Source organism: Momordica charantia, assembly GCF_013281855.1.
Source record: "Momordica charantia cultivar OHB3-1 chromosome 6 unlocalized genomic scaffold, Mcharantia_2.0 BLBB01000006.1, whole genome shotgun sequence".
Taxonomy (NCBI): Eukaryota; Viridiplantae; Streptophyta; class Magnoliopsida; order Cucurbitales; family Cucurbitaceae; genus Momordica; species Momordica charantia.
Window position 1 is genome coordinate 14017009 of NW_028275164.1, and position 19970 is coordinate 14036978.

At 36.4% G+C, this 19970-nt stretch overlaps 1 pseudogene; it reads left to right on the forward strand.

The window, feature by feature from the left end:
• Window positions 1–14653, forward strand: part of LOC148210734 (uncharacterized) — a 57936-nt pseudogene extending 43283 nt beyond the window's left edge.
• The last annotated feature ends 5317 nt before the right edge of the window (window positions 14654–19970 follow it).

Sequence of the window (19970 nt, forward strand, 5' to 3'; positions counted from 1 at the left end):
AAATTTTTATATATATTTTATGATTATTATGGACTAGGTTAATTATTAAGGGATTTCTACTAGTAGAATAGTGAACATATCTAGTTATGAGAACTTATTGGAGAAAGCTTAGTTTAAGTAATTGAGTCCTAATTTTAGTTGTGTTAATTGTTATTAGGAAGCTTTAAGGAATTTCTTTTAGTTTGCGAAGTTCAGGTAAGTGGATTCTAACATAAGTTACCGCCTTGTATGTTTTGTTGTATTATTGTTTGATTGTAAGTGAATTATGTTATGTGTTGCTTTGTTTTGTTATTGAATTATGTTATTCATGTTGCTTAAATATATTTTGTTATTGAATGGTGATTGTGGTTAAATTTTATGTATTACAAAGCATGTTATGATTCTATGGCTTTCTCATGTCATTTTAAGTATGTTTAATAGCAAATCATGTTTAGGTAAAACATGACATAATGTGTGATGCATTGCATTCGTAGTGAAGTTAGTAGTCTTATGTGTCATGGATTTAGGTAAGATTAATGTTATGCATGAAATACCAAAATTAAGCAGTTATGTTATGCAGCTAGATGTATGATATGACGTGTATGGTTTCTGCTAAAGGCTGGGCCCTAGGAAACAAATTAGTTCATGTTAATGGTATTTATGGGGGGTAATTACCTTATAAATATTACATGCGGAATTGACGGTTATGGTATGGGGTATTTCTGTATAGTCTGACGCCAAATTAAGGATTTAGATATGTAAGTTTATGCTAGCAAGCACAAGTATCTTAAGTTAAGTTGTTCGTTGGTTTATATGTTAGGTTGAGGTATGCATGCATATAAGCATGATGTGTGTGTTTGAGCATGAAAGGTTCCTTATGATGGGAACTACTGACTGGGTATTTTTTTATACTCATTCCATGTTGTTTCAATTTTTTCTACAGATAGTTATATAGTTGACGAGAATAACGTCGAGGATGACCGGGGCATTGACGAGGAGGAGATATGAGACACAGTTGAATTTTATTTATAATTTATACTTTTAATTATGACTATACCACATTTTTACTTGTTTTATTTAAGGATAATAACTTTGTGATTTCCGCTGCTAAAAATTTATAAGTTAAGTCTTATTAAGTTATCGTTTTCATTTTTAGATGAAAAATACAAGTTTTTATATTATTTTATTTTAATGAAATTATGTTTTATGAGTAATTATCTCAATCTTATATTATTAATGACATATAAAAATTGGGGTCATTACAAAAATGGATCCTGAACCATGGTTTTCAGATATGGTTAATTATGTAGCCAGTGGAATCTTGCCACCTGACATGTAGAAACAACAACTGAAAAGATTCCTCCATGACAGCAGGTTTTATTACTGGGATGAACCCTGTATGTATAAATTGTGCAAAGATCAAATTATGCGCAGATGTATGGAAAATACTAAGGCATTGACAGTGTTAGAGCATTACCATTGTGCTCCGTTTGGTGGCCACTTTGGAGGATAGAGAAGAACAACAAAGATTTTGCAATGTGGATGTTATTGACCATCAATCTTCAAAGACGCATACTCGTATGCAAAAAATTGTGATAAATTTCAAAGAGTAGGAAACATCTCTAATAGGTCTGAGATGCCCCTGAACTTTATCCCAAAGGTAAAACTTTTTTATGTTTGGGGCATAGACTTCATGGGACAGCTTTCCCACCATCAAACGGTAACCTCTATATCCTTCTGACAGTAGATTACGTATCTAAATGGGTGTAAGCTCTAGCATGTGTGAATTGTGATGCAAAGACTGTGTTAAAGTTCCTCCACAAAAATATCTTTACCAGATTTGGAACTCCTAGAGCTCTTATTAGTGATGAAGGCACCCATTTTGTCAATAGGGGGTCACACTACTTGCAATATATAACATTAAACACAAGGTATCAATGGCGTATCATCCGTAAACAAATTGACAAGCAGAGGTTTCAAACAGAGAAATCAAATGCATACTAAAGAAAATAGTGAATACCAGCAGAAGAGATTAGTCTTTTAAAGTAAATGACCCATCGTGAGCCTATAAGACAACATACAAAACTCCCATAGGAACCTCCCCGTACAAGCTAGTCTTTGGAAAAGCTTGTCGTCTACCATTGAAGTTAGAGCAACGAGCATTCTAGGCAGTCAAGCAGTTAAACATGGATCTATCAGCAGTAGAGGAGGTATGGAAATTCCAGCTTCTGGAATTAGATGAATCAGAAGGGAAGCCTATGAAAATGCATATATACAAAGAAAAGACCAAGGTGTGGCATGACAGAAAGATAAAGCAAAGAATATTCGAGCCAGGGCAAAGAGTTTTACTATTTAACTCTAGGCTCAAGTTGTTTCCTGGAAAACTGAAATCAAGGTGGTCGGACCCGTTCACAGTAGTGCATGCGTATCTCCATGGAGCCATAACCATTAGAGAGGATAATACTGAAAGGGAGTTCACTGTGAATGGTCAAATATTGAAGCATTACTAGGGAGAAGAAGTAGTGAGACAGATGGATTCTCACTAGCTCGAGTCAACCTGAAGAAAGAGGAAAAGAAAATAAAAGGGGAAGAATTCTTATCTAGCTGCAATTCCCCTTAGTTAGTTTAACAGTGAGTTAAGTTTGAATTTTTGATGATTTCCAGTAGGTTTATTTTGAAGTTCTTTGTTTTGTTTGTTTTGAGCAGTGAAACTAAATTGTGATTCAGCAGTTGCAAGGAAAAGAGAAGTGTAGGGAATGAAGTTATTAGTAGTGATGAAGGCAACTCTGATAATGCTGAAGCATTGTTGAAAAGCATCAAAAGTCTGGAGGTTAATTATGAGGGGAGAATAATCGTTGGAAAAGAGAGAAAAGTAGTTTTGCTTTTCTTCAAACAAACTGCGAGGAAAAAGAATAGAGGGCCAGAGATGGTCGAAATTTCCCCAAACACAAATTTCTTTCTCCCTCCAAATCTTTGGAAAAGTGAGGAATAATTTTTTAGCAAAAGACAAAAAAAAAAGGGGGGCGGGGAGTTTCAACTTTCAAAATTACAAAACGAGGGAAACGTGTTTAAGTGGGGCAGGTAGAGAAAACATGGGCCTTTAATGCAAAAGATATGCTAGGTTTATTTAAGAGAGAGAACGTTTATTTCTTCAAATTTAAAAAACTATTTTCCCCTTCTCGTCATCTTCTCCAATTTCTGCCCTGACCAACCTCCACCATAACCTCAGCCCTCGAGCAGCACCATTCCTACAGCACCAGTGTATCACCATGCCTAGACTAAAGACAAGGGCAATGAAAGGTAAGAAGGTCGTTCCTCCTCCTAGCCTCACCCCGTCTCGTTCGCCCAAAAAATCACTATAGAAGACCCCTTGAAAGTCTCCTCCTCCACCAGAATAGCAACCAGAAAAGCACTTGTGACAAGAGGTAGCTTCTTCCCCCCAAAGAAGAAAAAGTAAGCAAAAAGAGGGCGAAAGCCTACCAAGGTGAAACGTCCCCCAAACCCGCTGAAGAGGAAGAAAGGGTAGCCCCAGACGTAGAAATCCCGCAAATGAGCGACCGGTTGAAAACGAAGAATTACCACCAGAGGAGAGGAACGAAAACAAAGCTCCGACCTTCTCTTGAAATAGTGTAGGCGGTGGAGGAGTTTGTCAAAACTCTATTAGATAACGAGCGGATACTCATGGGTTTCGATGAGTTGGGCTTCGGCAAGCGAGGTGAGCCAAGTGGAGCCAAAGATAAAGAGGAAGAAGAAGCAACTGAAGAGCTCCAGAGTGACAAAGAGGAAGAAGTAGTCCCTATGGCCACAAGGGCATCTCCCAAGCAACTAGCTGGCAAGAAAAATAAGGTGAAGAGCGAAACGCTAAGGAAATAAAGAATGAAGAGGCCCAAGTCAGAGAAAAGGGGAAAAAAAGGTTGTTGTAGGAGAGCTAGAGTAGGAGAGGTTCATTGATGCTGCAGCATCCGAACGATTTGAGGAATTGAAAGAGAGAAACCTGCTGGGTGAGAGGGGCTTCCTAACTGATTACTTAATGCCAGACTTCATGGTCAGCACCATCCAGAAGCATGAGTGGCAATCTTTTTGTGCCAAGCCCAAGCCTACAATCATCCAACTGGTTTGGGAGGTCTACGTCAAATCAAACCATCAAAATCCCGCTAGAGTAATGGTGCGGGGAAAGAAAGTCTGTTGGAATCCTGAAGCCATCAGTGAAGTATACAATCTGCCTAACTACTCTAAAGCAACTTTTAATTAGATGTTGGCTGCTCTATCTGAGGAGCAGCTCAATAAGGCCCTGAAATGCATAGGACTAGATGAAGCTAGATGGCAATGGTCCACAAGGCAAGCTCATGCCCACTATACACGATGCTTCCATCACCAAGGAAAGAGTTCTCTTCCTGTTCTGCATTATGGAAGGCCTTAGCATAGATGTAGGCCAGCTCATTGACATGGAGATTGTTGCTGTGGAGAAAAGGAAGCAGGGAAATTTATTTTTCCCAAATCTGATCACGGAGCTGTGTACCTTTTCGGGTGTCAAAGTAGAGGAGGCAGATCAAGTGCTCAAAGATAAGGAGGTGATTAATGAAGCTGCCATTGAGAGGTTGAAAGCAATGGATCATAGCAAAAGAGGGGGGAACATTGTCTTCGCCATTAAAGAAGTCACCACAAATCAAGCCAGCATGTTAAAGCATCTCAGCTTTATAGCAAAAGTGTTAGCAGTGGTAGAAAGAAGGCAGCAAGCTTATTTGCATTATGCGAGAGAAAGGGATATTATGATCTGTAAGGCCCTAATGAGAAATTTATCTCATTCATTCCCTCCATTCTCTAAAATTCCTAAGGAGAAGATTGTTTAAGAAGAAGATGATGTTGTTGGCGCATCTTAGCCCGCGTGCAGCGCCAGTGATGAATAAGAAGGATAACAAGGGGAGTTGATTTTCTCCTACTTGAAAATTTTTTTAGTTTTCCTTCATTTTTACATTTCGATTCTTTAAGTTCAGTAATTTACTTTATGCCTGTTTTAGTTAGCTAGGTTGTTAGTGGTTTGATAGGTTTTCAATTCATATGCAACTGCTTTATTTACTATTGTTTTCTTTTAAAGTAACTTAATGATTCAGAAAATGATTCAGAAATGGAAAGAACATGGTTAAAATTGAACAGCTTAGTGTAGAATAGTTGAATTGTGCATGCTGATCTATTTTAGCTAATGCCTGTGATGTCTGATCTGAAGGATATTTGATCTTGCAAGAGTTAGAAAGGAAATATACAACTGTTGTCCTTATTCTAAGGTGTTTTAGAGTAGCATATGATAGCTTCACTCTGCTAGTATCCCCTAGCTGCCTTAGAAAGTTAACCTTAGCTGAATTTCAAAGGCTGAGTATCTCTCTCCACATACTGCCAGTGAGTTATTGTCCTTAGGAAACCTTGCAAGATTCTCACTCCTCTAGAACCAGTTTAGATAGGTAGTACTCCACATTTTTTATTTATCCTATCTTTACTCTAAGTGTGGGGAGCCTTGTCCTCATTCCTCCAATTCCATATATCAAGCATTATGGACAATACTTCACTTTAAGTTTGAGGGTGAGGGATTTTTATTTCAATACATTATACTCATTCTTGTAATATCCATTGCAATGCATTCAAAGCTATGTTAAATTTTAGGGCTTGTAATTCAGTTATGAGAAGAAAAAAAAATTTGCGAAGAAGTGCATGGTCTGAAATGCCTAGTAGCCCATAACTATCCTAGGAGGGCAGTAGTTAGCTAGCAGTCAGAATTAGGGAAGTCAATTTTAGAAAGGAAGTGAGGGGATCTTTCAAAGGCTTACTTAGTCTTAGTGAAATAGTTGTTTGATTCCTTTCTAGTTTGATGCTTCAACAGATTGAGAAATACTTACCATAGTAATGAATCTTAGGTAGTTGACAGAAATAATTGGCATGCATAATGGACAAATTATAGCACTTGAAAAGACAAATGCTAGTATTGCTTCCAAGCAATAGTTCAAGTTTGAAGATGTGATAACTCTCCAAAAAAGAGTTATTTGGGCAAGAATTTCACATAGTTTAGCTAAGGCTAGTCTCAATTGCACCCATTTACACTGAGTTTATGCATGAAACGTTATAATTTTCTCTCTCCTTTACTTTGCTAACATTGTTATATAGAAGTTTTATTTTTTAGTGTTTTGCTGCAGCATCAACTATGCTACAGCATTGGAATTAGAAAAAAGCAGAAAATGACAAGCTGACAGTGACAAAACTTTACACTGGGAGTTACCACAGTAACTCGAGGAATCACCTGGAAGTGAGAGTTGGGACCTATGAGATGTGTTTGTTGCCCTAAAAATCGAAAGGGGGTATAAAAGCTAACATTTAAGGAAGCCTCAAAGAGACTTTTACACATCACCTCACCCTTACTTTAAGAAAACCTCCCAAAGTCAGTTTCAAAGAAGACGAGAGGAAGAGAACAGAGCCGACTGAAGCAGACCAACCAAATTGGAGTTGAAACCTTCAGCTCTATCTCTTCATCCTTGAATCCATTATGTATTGCATTTCTTCTTGTTGTTTTCTTGCTTTCTTTTATGGCTATGAATAGCTAAGCCCATTTATAAGGGGGAAATGTTGTGAACTTTTTTCTTAGGCTGTAAAACTGTGCTATTAGTGTTAACGATGAATGAATATTGAGTTGAAGTTGTTTTCAAAGTTTATTTTTAGCATGCTTTATCACAATTGTTGAAATATCTCCTTGTTAACCGGAAAATTGTAATAGGGAGTGGTAAACTTCAATTCATGCTATAATCTGTGTGAGTTAGAGAGTTGGTACTTAGGAATAGGGCTCACCTAGCATGGTTATAAACTGTTACTATATGCTTTTGAGTTTGTCTAAAAACCCTAATAGTCGAAAATCTGGGACGTCGGGGAAGACTCCATGTCTGTTTGACCAATATTTCAACATTGTTAATGTTATAGCATCGTTTGTGTAGCCTATAAAATGTCACGTTTAACTTTTCTCCTTACCCTTTTAAAAGTCAGTGGTTAACCATTTTATTGTGTACTTTCCTTTTTAAAACTTCGTGAAGTCAATTTAAGTTTAGATTAGTTACATTCGGTGAGCATTGTGGCGTTTATTCATTTAATTGCTTATTTTGTCCTTGTTGGATATCATATTGTGTTTAAATATTAGCTTTCTTTAGCAATTATGCAAGTGTTTAGTGAGCAGTTCCTGTGGATTTGAACTTTTTATTACTTGCTACAACGATGGTGTATACTTGCACATAAAGGACACAAATTCATCCAACATTGCAAGAAAAGGGCGACGGGCTGAGGAGCTCCCTGAAGTCCTTCGGTCTTACCAAACGACCCCAAGAGAGTCAACTGGCAAACCCCTTTCTCGTTGGCCTTTGGTTTCGAAGCCGTAGTACCGGTCGAGATAGGAATGCCAATGAAAAGGATAGACTACTACGAGCAGGAGAGGAATGAGGAGGAATTGCTCCTCAACCTAGATCTCCTAAATGAAAAGCGAGAGTTGTCTCAGTTACGCCTAGCAGAATACCATAATTGGATGGCCAAACATTACAATGCCCCGAGTTTGACCTCGGAGAGTTTAGGTTGGGCAACTGGTCCTCCAAAAAGTTCACTGGAATCAAGCTGGGAAGGACCATTTGAAGTTAAGGGCATTGTATGACCGGTTACATATATGATGGCCGATCATAAAATAAAAAGCATAAGTTCCAAAAGCATAAGTTCCAACAGTCTAGAAAAGCGTAAATTTCATTCTTGTATAATCTTTAGGTAAAAGCTTGGGACATCAATCTTCGTTCTTGGTGATTGTCTTGTCTTCGGAGATAATATCTTTGAAGCTTTCCGTTTTTCCATAAACAACACTTTTGGCGTTGGTTTATGTTGTCTTTTGGGACGGACAAGATCAACATTTTCGACGATGTTTTTTTATTACATTTTTCGTCTTTGTAACATTGCTTTTATCTAGAAAAAAAAAATTATTTCATATATTAGTAGTATATCAGAAAACATATATTAGAGGTAATATGTTCGAAATAATTGGTAGATATCATCATTATATCAGAAGTAAATCAATTTCATATTTATATCAAACATATATCACATATATATCAAGAGTATATATGTCAATCATAGTTATATCAAAAGTAAATCAATAGTATATCAGAAATGAATCAGTTCTATATCACCTATAATAGTAGATGTCATAGTTATATCAGAAGTAAATCAATTTCATATCATATGTATATCAAACATATATCACATATATATCAGGAGTATATCTGTCAATCATAGTTATATCATAAGTAAATCAATAGTATATCAAAATTCAATCAGTTCTATATCACCTATAGTAGTATATATCATAGTTATATCAGAAGCAAATCAATTTCATATCAGATATATATGAAACATATATCACATATATATCAGGAGTATATCTGTCAATCATAGTTATATTATAAGTAAATCAATAGTATATCAGAAGTCAATCAATTCTATGTTAGTATTAGATATCATAGTTATATCAGAAGTAAATTAATTTCATACCATATGTATATCAAACATATATCATATATATATCAGGAGTATATCTGTCAATCATTAGTATATTAGAAGTCAATCAGAAGTAATTTATTGTTGATTCGGGCCTGCAGGGTATACTTGTAATTTAGAACGTGGGCCTCCACCACAGCAATACAATCAACAAAGATCTCAAAATAACACTGGGTAAAGTGGTAACAATGCAATTTTGGAGGCCATGATGAAGGAATACATGACAGGAATGATGCCGCGATACGAAGCTTGGAGATGCAAGTGGGACAAATAGCTAATGACCTAAAAACTAGACCACAAGGTATACTGTGAGGACACACAGAGAATCCGAAGCGAGATCGTGAAGGTAGGGAGCAGTATAAGGCGGTCATCACGAGAAGCGGATTAAGTTAAGATGAACCCTCATTTCTAGATGAAGGAACCAATGTGGCTATTCCTGCATCCACCTCCACTCCCACAACCAGAAGAGAAATCAGAACCCGTAAGTTCATAAGAGAGATAAAAAAGCAAACAAAGGTAAGCAAGTAGTGCCTTGCACTACTCCACAGGTAGGTAACGTTAAGATTCCTCCACCTTTCCCCCAAATACTAGTAAGAAAAATAATGATAGTAATTTTAAGAAGTTCTTTGAGATTCTAAAACAGTTGCATATTAATATACATCTCATAGATGTCATAGAGCAAATGCCTAACTACACCAAGTTTTTGAAAGATATTATTTCTAGGCGCAAAAAGTTAGGAGAACATGAGAAAGTAGCTCTAACAAAGTGCAGTAGTGATGCTCTAGGGAATCCATTGCCTGTTAAGTGTAAGGACCCAGGTAGTTTCACTATCCCTTGCTCGATAGGATGTAAGAACTTAGGAAGAGCATTGTGTGACTTAGGGGCAAGCATTAATCTTATGCCTCTTTCTGTATTTAAAGAATTAAATATAGGAGAAGCTCGTTCCACTACTGTCACTTTGCAACTAGTTGATAGGTCCATTACGAAACCGGAAGGGAAAATAGAAGATGTGCTTGTTAAGGTTGATAACTTTATTTTTCCCGTCGATTTCATAATTTCGGATTATGAAGCAGACCTTGAGATTCCGATCATTCTTGGGAGGCCATTTTTAGGAACTGGAGACATGGTATTCAATGTTCGGAAATGAGAAATCACTATGAAGGTCAATGATGAGCAAGTCACCTTCAACGTCCTTAATGCGATGCGGCTCCCGGATGAAGTCGATGACTGCTCTGCAATAGGGGCAATCATGGAGGATCTCTAGAAGATCATTGTGAAAGACTTAAAAGCAGATTTGGAGGCTGCAAAAAAAAAGGGAAAATTGCGCCTGGTGCAATTTTGCCACAATATGAGCATTTTGAGTTTATGCAGCCAAATGATTTGAAAACCTTGCAACCTTCCATCATTGAATCTCCACAACTCGAGAAGAAACCCCTACCCTCTCATTTAAAATATGCTTATTTGGGTTTAAACGACACTTTGCCGATTATCATTTATTTGTATTTGTCGAATGAACATGAATCTTCGCTTCTACATGTTTTGTCTAAGTACAAGAGGGCTATTGGATGGACCATAGCGGACATAAGAGGAAGTAGCCCTACTTTTTGCATGCACAAAATCATCCTAGAAGAATGAGCCACCAATTCTATCGAGAGCTAAATGAGGCTCAACCACAAAATGAAAGAGGTGGTAAAAAAAAGAAGATAATTAAATGGTTAGACGCCGGGGTGATCTATCCCATTTCAGATAGCAGCTGGGTTAGCAAGGTTCAATGCGTTCCCATGAAGGGTGCTATGACGGTGATTACTAACAATGACAACGAGTTGATCTCGAAAAGAATGATGACTGGTTGGAGAGTGTGTATGGACTATCGTCGCTTTCGAAAGAACAATTTTCCACTAACCTTTATTGACCAAATGTTTGATCGTCTTGCAAAGAAGAACTGCTATTGCTTTCTAGATGGGTATTCTGGTTACAACCAGATTACAATAGCTCCGGAGGACTAAGAAAAGACCACTTTAACGTTTCCTTACGAGACATTTGCGTTCCGGAGAATGCCGTTTGGTCTTTGTAATGCTCCTGCCACCTTCTAGAGATGCATGACCGCTATTTTTCTGACATGGTAGAAAGCACGGTAGAGATATATATGGATGATTTTTATGTGTTTAGTGAGTCGTTTGATATTTGTTTAGAGAATCTAGATAATGTTTTAAAAAGGTGTGAAGAGATTAACCTTGTTCTTAATTGGGAGAAGTGTCATTTTATGGTACGTGAAGGTATAGTCCTAAGTCACAGAATTTCAGGAAAAGAAATTGAGGTCGATTGGGCTAAAATAGACTTGATTACCAAACCACCCTCTCCTACTACTGTTAAAGGTTTTAGAAGTTTCTTAGGACAGGCGGGTTTCTACCACCGTTTTATAAAAGATTTTGCGAATATTTCTAAACCTTTGGGTCAGTTGTTGGAAGTGGATCGACCTTTTGATTTTGATGAAAACTGTTTGAAAGCTTTTGAGACACTTAAAGATGCACTTAGCTCAGCACTTATTATAATTGAACCATATTGGAACTTGCCATTTGAACTAATGTGTGATGCAAGTGATTTTGTTGTAGGTGTGATGTTAGGACAACGAAAAGGTAAAATTCTTTATCATATTAATTATGCAAGTAAGACCTTGAATAGTAGTCAGTTAAACTATATTATTGTGACTGATAAAGAACTTTAAGATGTTGTTTTCGCATTTGATAAATTTCGTTCATATTTGATTGGGACTAAGGTGATAGTTTTTACGGATCATTCTATGTTAAAATACTTGTTTACTAAAAAGGAAGCCAAGCCTAGGTTAATTAGAACGATATTATTGCTACAAGAGTTTGATCTAGAGGTAAGAGATAGAAAAGGAATAGAAAACAAAGTAGCATATCATTTATCTAGGCTTGAGTCTTCTTTACAGCATGATAATTGTGAAATTAGAGAGCATTTTGTTGATGAGCATCTGTTAGCTATTTCTGAAGTCCCTTGGTATGCTGATTATGCGAAGTATCTAGTTAGCAACATAATTCCTAATGACTTAAGTAAACATCAGATAAATAAGTTCTTTCATGATGTTAGGTTTTATAGATCGGATGAACCTTTCTTGCTTAAATTGGGACCTGACAATATTCTTTGCAGGTGTATTGTTGAGCATAAACAGAAGGAGATCCTGGAGGCGTGCCACAAATCGCCATATGGTGAACATTTTGCTGGACGTAAAACTGTGTCGAAGGTCCTCCAAAGTAGTTTCTTTTAGCCGTACCTATTTTGAGATGCTCACATATTCGCTCAAGGGTTGTGACCATTATCAAAGATCAGATAACTTGTCACAGAAACCTGAGATGCCCTTAAACCCAATATTGGAAGTAGAGTTGTTTGATGTTTGGGGCATCGACTTCATGGGTCCGTTCCCGCCTTCATTCTGTCATAATTACATTCTCTCGGCTTATGACTATGTTTCGAAATGGGTTGGGGCTCTAGCCACCCCTACTAAAGATGCTAATGTAGTTTCTCTCTTCTTGCAGAAGTTCATTTTCATTAGATATGGTACACTCAGATGCTTGATTAGTGATGGGGGCACGCACTTTTTATATATAACAGTGAGTAATTTGTTGAAAAAGTATAACATTCATCATAAGATTGTTGCCTATCACCCTCAAACTAATGGATTAGCAGAGGTATCAAATAGGTCAATAAATTCAATTTTAGAGAAGTCTGTGAATGTGAATAGGAAGGACGGGGCTATTAAACTTGATGATACTTTGTGGGCGTATAGAACTGCTTATCAAACTCCGTTAGGCATGTCCCCTTATCGAATTATTTTTGGTAAAGCATGTCATCTTCAATTAGAATTAGAACATAAAGCATTTTGGGCTACGTGGAAACTAAATTTTAATTATGTTGCTGCAGGTGAAGCAAGATTGTTACAGTTACATGAGTTGGATGAGTTTCATCAGTTTTTTTATGAGAATATTAAGATGTATAAAGAACAAACAAAAAAGTGGCACGATAAGAAAATAATGGATAAGAATTTGAAACGTGGAGATTCAGTTTTGTTGTTAAATTCTAGATTAAGGTTGTTTCTAGGTAAGCTTAAGTCTACATGGTCGGGTCCGTTTGTAGTTAAACGTGTTCATCCACATGGAGCTGTGGATTTAAGTGATTCGAAAGGTAATGTTTTTAAAGTAAACGGGCATCGAGTTAAGAAATAATTTGGTGAGCATATTGACAGAGGCAAAACCTCTGTACTATTGAAAGATACATGAAAAAATAGTGAGAACAGTCCCTCGGCCAGTGTTGTTTTTATGTAAAATATTTTTTGTCTTCTTTCTGTGAAATTTTTACATTCTTTTTAAGGCTTTTTTGTGTAGATTCCAAATCTAATTTTTGTTTTTGCATTTGAATTTTACATAATCAATATCTGACTCACGTCAAAATTGCGCTAGGTGCAATTTAAGAGGAAAAATATCGATTTTCGAATTTTGGGTATGATTTTTGTGGGCTTAATTTGGGTTATGTTTAAATGGGATTGGGGTTAGTTTTTAAATCAAGAAAAGGCCCAATACTAAGCCCTGTTATGTTGTTAATATGTGTTAAAACATAAAACAAAAAGTCCTAAGTTTCCAAAACCCTCATTTCTGATTTCCTCACATCTCCCCACTTGGTTTTCAAACCTTCTCTCAAGAAATCTTCAAGAATCCTAAATTTTCTCACATCCCTCTATTTTTCGGCACACTTAGGGTTAGTAGGAGGAATTTTTGTGTTAATTGTGAAGCAAAAGCTCAAGAATCCATGGAAGGTTCTTCCTCTTCCAAACCGAAAGACAAAGAAAATGGGACGAAGAAAGCGCTGCTGCCATCGCCGACTAAATCGGGTATGATTCCCCTAGAACCACCTCGTATTCCCAAAACAAAGGTATTTCTCGATTGTAATGATCCTTGGGTATTGGAAAGCTTAAAAAAGTTTGAGATATTGCACCCTTGCCTTGTAGAGAAAGAATCCATGTGTAATTCTGAAAAAAAAAAATCAATGTAGCATCGCATGATGCTAGGTTTAATAAAAAGGGTCATAGTGAGAAGAAATTAGGAGAATTTGGTAAGGTCTATCTTTGAAAAAATCAATCCTTGGATGAGAGCGGTGCTGCTTTAGACGAGAGAATTGTTAGGCTTAATGAAAGAGTGAACATTGAAAATAAAAAGAAAGAAATTAGGGATAAGGAGAATGAGGGCATTTGTGCTACGATTGAAGAACTAAACACAAAATGGCAAGAATTCATGGAAAATTCAAGGAGAGTGAGTGAGGAGATTCAACTTGAATTAAGTAGTATGAGTATGCGCTGTAGGTTGAATTCTTCTCAAGATAACCCCATTTCCTAATCTTCAAATCTGTCTATCCCTCCCCCTCTTTCCGCTACTGTTGCTATGAATGTTGAAGGTCAAGAACACGACAAGGAGCCCTTGGAGCATTCAGATTCAGCCACGGTCGAAATACACTGTCGAATTGCGCCTGGCACAATTTTGGAGAACACTCGTCCGACCACACTACAAGGTATTTTTGTCTCCATCTTTTGCAGATCCTATTTTGACTAAAAAGCCCTTAGTTTTTATTATTTAGAACGGGAACGAACAATATTGAAAATTGTCAAATTTTTGGTACCGTTGAATTGAATGAGGCGATGTGAGAGGATCCACTAGAGTATGATTGAAACAGTGGGGCAGCACAAGAGAGATTAAATGTTGATGGAGAAAATGAGGATCTTGGAGAATTACCCCAAGAGGTGCATGGAGATGAGTTTGAGGAAAAAGAAGAAAACGACGATATATCTCAATATGAAGTGAGAATACGTACTCCGATGCACGAATCGCAGAAAAATGATGAAGAGTCCCCTACACAAAAGCAAGAAGAAACATTCAGTCTTGTGGATGTCTCTAATGAGGCCATGGAGGAATCATCTTCCTATTCTTCAAAAGGTAAGTCCCCTTCTCTATCAAGTTTGAATGTTTATGACCCCAACTTTGTTGCTATTGTAGAGACCTCAGAGGAGGAGGTGTGCTCAACCCAAGTGATGAAGAAAACATGAAAGAAGAAAAAGTTGGTAGAAATTGCACCCGGCGCAATTTCCAGGCTAAGGACCCGAGCCGCTGTAGCATGTTTGGCTGTCCTAAAAGAGGCTGAGGTTGTTCCATCTAAAAACACAAAGAGGGCTAAGAGGCTTGATGTGATCATATTTGACCCAACACTAAAAAATGCCACCTACACAATGGGAAGCAGTAACAAAGATATAACAAGGGTAGTGGGAGTTCTAATGGGGAACTAGAGTGTTATTATTGCCACAAGAAAGGACACGTGAAACGTTTTTGTAGGAAGTTTAAAGAAGAATATGAGAAGGGGAACAATTCTACAAATGTTGTAACAGGAGATAAACGGATGATGAGTTTCTGGCTTGTCTTCAAATGAACATATATGTAGACCAGTGGGTAGCGGACACTGCAGCATCAGCGCATGTTACTTCAGACAAACATTGGTTCTCATCTTTTATTGCAAGCGATTATGGCTCGGTGGGGATGGGAATAGGATTATCTCCAAGGTGAGAGGAATTGGAGATGTATGTTTGAAGACAGGCGACGGGCTGAGTTGGTTCTACGAGGCGTCTGGTATATATTCCTATCTTCAAATTTAATTTGTTATCTGTAGGGAAGCTAAACGACGATGGCTACATCTGTGAGTTTGTTAGGCGTTGCTGGAAGCTAAAGAAAGAATCCAGTTGTTGGGTGTGTTGCCCTAAACTCGTAGTTTGTATTTTGTAAAAACAAATGTCTATTTAATAAAGTTTTATTCAATAAATTTGTTGTTGAATCATCGCTTTGCATTGTCCAAAATCCAATAAACTAAACATCCAAGGTTATTTATGATGTAATCGGGACAGTATATATACTGGGTATATAGTTGATATACGGGGTATATATTTGATATATCCCTGATATATGAATGGATAATGTCCCGTGAATAACCTAAAGGGTCTATAGTATATGGATAAGGCTGGGTACCTTATCCTGGCAACACTATGGATACGGCCCACTCTGTAAAGGTTACAGACGACTCGATCCAGGTCGTTCATGTGGAGACATGCGAGTGGGGGTATCCTATACAATGAGTTTGTATAAGACCGGACCGCGAAATAGGCAATCTTTAGATGTAACACCGTTAACTAATAGATTGCCATTTCTTAGGATGACCAGACAACTCATTCTCAATCCGGAGTGAGTTATGGACTTCTGCCCGTGAGGGCTCGTCCTTTGATCTGTATGGGTGAGAGTGGCCCGAGTCGCCGACTCAACATTCCTACCATTTTGGGGACGAGACCGAGTGGGGAGCTGGGAACATAACTTCACAAGATGGAATTCACTCCTCCCCGACTTTAGGGGAGTAGGTGAGTGTTCCCTTAAATGCTGACTCCGAGACTTGAACAAGGGGCCCCACCCACTCATTGGCCGAGAGGGAATTCCGATTATTGGTTGGACCATAACCGGGTTGTTCATTAGAGGAGCAGTGGTGTTTAAAGAGTAAGATGTAACTCAGGGGTAAAACGGTAAAACGGTGTTTTGCGTCCATATGGGATATTGTTTGGATTATGGAGCCAAAATAGGAAACTCATGTCCTATAACGAAAAGGATTTTCAACACTACTACCAATTCTTACAAGGAGTACGATATTATTGTATTATAAGGATTAAAATATCGTTTTCCTATAAGAATTATGATATTTGACCTCTTAGAGCCTTTATGTTAAGTTTCATTTGTATATAATCCAAATAAAAGAGACTCGAGTGATTGTGGGCAGTGTTGAAAAGGATTATGTATCTCGTGGGTTTAGTGAGTGTTTTTCATTCCTGTACCTAGTGTGTTATAATACTTAGAACCTAGGGGGCTTTTGTTGGGACTTCTAGGGGATATTTTCTGGGAGAGTTTTTTATTTCAATCCTTAAACAATTATTAGTGAACTACTTACATCTGAATAGATGATTGGACGTAGCCCTTAGTGACGAACCATTATAGTTTGTTGTATCGTTATTATTGTTCTTTTACAGTTTTCTTCCTATTTCCATATTTTTTGTTGTATTTGGATATTTCTCTGGAAGAGAAAATTATACAAGACTGTTAATTTCCCAACAGGACGATAGTGGATTTCATTTAGTTCATTTTATATAGAAGAAAAATATATCTTTCTTTTCAAGAAAGATATATTAACCATTCTTATATTAATATTCACATGTTTATATCTGAAAACCAATAAATAATGAGAGGACTAGCTTATCTCTATTTTAAACCTTTGTAAGGTCATTTTATTTTCAATGTGGGATTATTAACATGCCCCTTTAAGATCGTGACTCTTTTAGCTCAAATTAGCCAGATCCCATTTTTGGACCAGATGCTCGTTTGAGTCTTTGCTCTCAATTGACAATATAAGGAGTAGTCATTTATATTAGTAGTAGTCCATATCTATGGGATCCTTAACATGTCTCTTCAAGATGGTGACTCTTTTGGTTCATTGATCTTGGATGGATGTTATTTTTTTCCGAATGCTCGATTTTTGGTTTCGATACCATATCAATATTCATGAGGTTCCATCTCAAAGTTAATTGGCAATGAGAGAAGTAGCCCATATATATTATAAAGTTTTGTAAGGTCTCATTTTCTTTTCAATGTGGGATTCTTAACAACTTTTACCAACTCTTTGAACTAAATTTAGTTATTTATGACTTGTTTGGTAAAATTAATGTTTCTTATTTTACGTTTCCACGTTTATTTAGAAATTCAAGCATTTGGTAGATGTCAATGTTTCCTTTTTCTCATTTTTTAGAAACTTTCCTAAAATTGTATAGAAATTTTGAAAGCAATAACTGAAGTTTCTTGAAGTTTCTTGTTTCTCGCTTCTTTTTCCAATTTGTTCCGAAACATAAATGTGTTAACTGGAAAGAATGATAGATTGCTATTGTAGAGATCATGCAATTATATTTTTCCCTGTTTAGGGAAAACAAAAAACAAAAAGCAGGAACATTACTAACCAATTTTCAATGTGAAGAATAATCTATTTATGTTATAAACCCTTGTTAGGTCCCTTTTCTTTTCAACGTGGGATTTTAACACTTATTTAATTTCATGTGATATTCTTAAACAATTATCAATTAAATGTTTTAAATAAAAAACATTACTTGCATTTTTTAAAAATCGTATTATTTTTCTCTAGGCGACTGCACATTTTCTCTTTTGTTGATTTGATGATTAATTCAAATATAAAAATGAGTCTAATTCAATTGGTTAAGGCATATATTTTCAATAAAAAAAAAAATAGCAGTAAAATATATTAGGTATTATTCTTAGCTGTAGATACGAAAAGATTTGTTGTCATATTTGATCTCAATATATATGAGAGAAGAAAAATAGATCGTAAACTATATCAACTACTTATAAAAGTCGGTGATTCAGCTTTATAATGAATTCCTCGTTCTACAACCTCTCGTTTGTTTCAGGAGAAAAAAAAAGAAAATTTCTTCTCAACCATAAAAAATGATTTAATAATCTAAAATTTTGTACTAAAGTATTGAAGAATTAAAAAATAAAATATTGAAAAACAATAGAGCATGTATAGCACAAATAAAGGGCGAATATATTAAAGGAGATAGAATGAAACATATCTTATTAAACTATTTTACACCCATGTCCAATGAAACATATCTTGTTAAACTATTTTACACCCATGATCTTGAAGAACATGATGATATTAGTGTTCAACAAATTTATTGGAAAAATAACTTTGAGAAATTTATTCACAAAGATATTACACACCACAACATACGAGACGTTGGTGTATAAAATTGGAATGTGATGATTCAGAGATCTCAAAAGATTTTTCCATGAAGGAGAGTAAATATAATGTAATTTTCATAGTATACTGTTTTCCCCCTAACAAAGGTCTTAAAATATATTTATTATTGAGGGGAAGCTACAGAATGCCCCGTGGAGCTCCCTTGTCGGAATACGTTGAACTCATTCAACCCGTAAAGGAAGGCCAAGAGCATGGTACAGACGTCTACAATTTGGTTAAATATGCCGACAAAATCATCGAACATGGCGTCTGGCACGTTGTCAAGGGTGCATCGAAGACACTGCCGTACCACTATAGGATGGCAGTGGAAGGATACAGAATGTTGGTAGGGGTCTCCACACTCATAATTGGATGTCTTTCCCCTCTCTATCTCTCGCTTATGTTGGGGTTGCAAGTAGCACAAACAAAATTCCACATTGGAGAAGGAAAATGAGTTACCTATATTATATAGGAGAGGATAATTATCTCCATTGGTACGAGGTTTTTGGGTAAAACCAAAAGCAAAGCTGTGAGAGTTATGTTTAAAGTGCGGATAATATCATACCATTGACGAGCAGCATACTTGGAGTACTATTTTCCTTAACAAGTGGTATCACAACCATGGTAAAAACACCTAGCTGTATGGGGGGAATATTCCTAAGGGACTGAACAAGAGTGATTAGTGAGCCTTATAGTTTGTTTATGAATCTCTATATCGAACAAAAAATGTTGGAGGTGGCAAGCAAAATGTTCTATGCTCAAGTAAGAATGGTGTAGCTATGATTGAGGGGAGGAGATTGAGAGCACGACATGGTTTGATCATCAACACTAAGTGTTACCATCATATGATTTGTGGAGCAGATGCTCTCTCTCAGATTAATGCTAGTTGCATCGATGGATAAGAGTAGAATCTTCTTGTCAGTCGAGAGTCATAAATCAAGCTCTCTAATCAAGGAGTAGATGAATAAGTGAATATTGGCTCTTTAATCAAGGAGTAGATGAATGAATGAATATTTGAGACAAGATACAAGTAGCACTTTTGTTCTATAGAAGGATTGTTGAGAATGCTCATAATGTTCTTTGTAAGCTATATTTCATGAAACTTATATTACAATTATTTGTTAGTTTTTTTTTGTTTATTTATGACAAGTTTATGCACACAATACATACTTTGCGGGAATGAGTAATTGAGAGAAAACAGGCCGGACATAAATTGATCAAATTGAGATGAACATTAAAGTCTGAGCGAATAATGAGTATCAATGTTCTATTTATTTTTCTCTATGTTTCTGCCTTTAGTATATGGGTCATATATTAATTGATATAGACTTGAAATCCTACGCTCAGGAAAGGTGATTTAGAATTAGAACTAATATGCATAATTAAAGGAGTTTTGAAGGAGTCCTTTAAAGGTGGTTAAAATACGTATTCATTAAAGCCTTTAATTGTTATTGAAACTAGATAATCATATTAGTTTCTTAATTAGTAAGGAGAATTTGTTTGTCATGGAGAGAGATAATTGAGATTTGAGA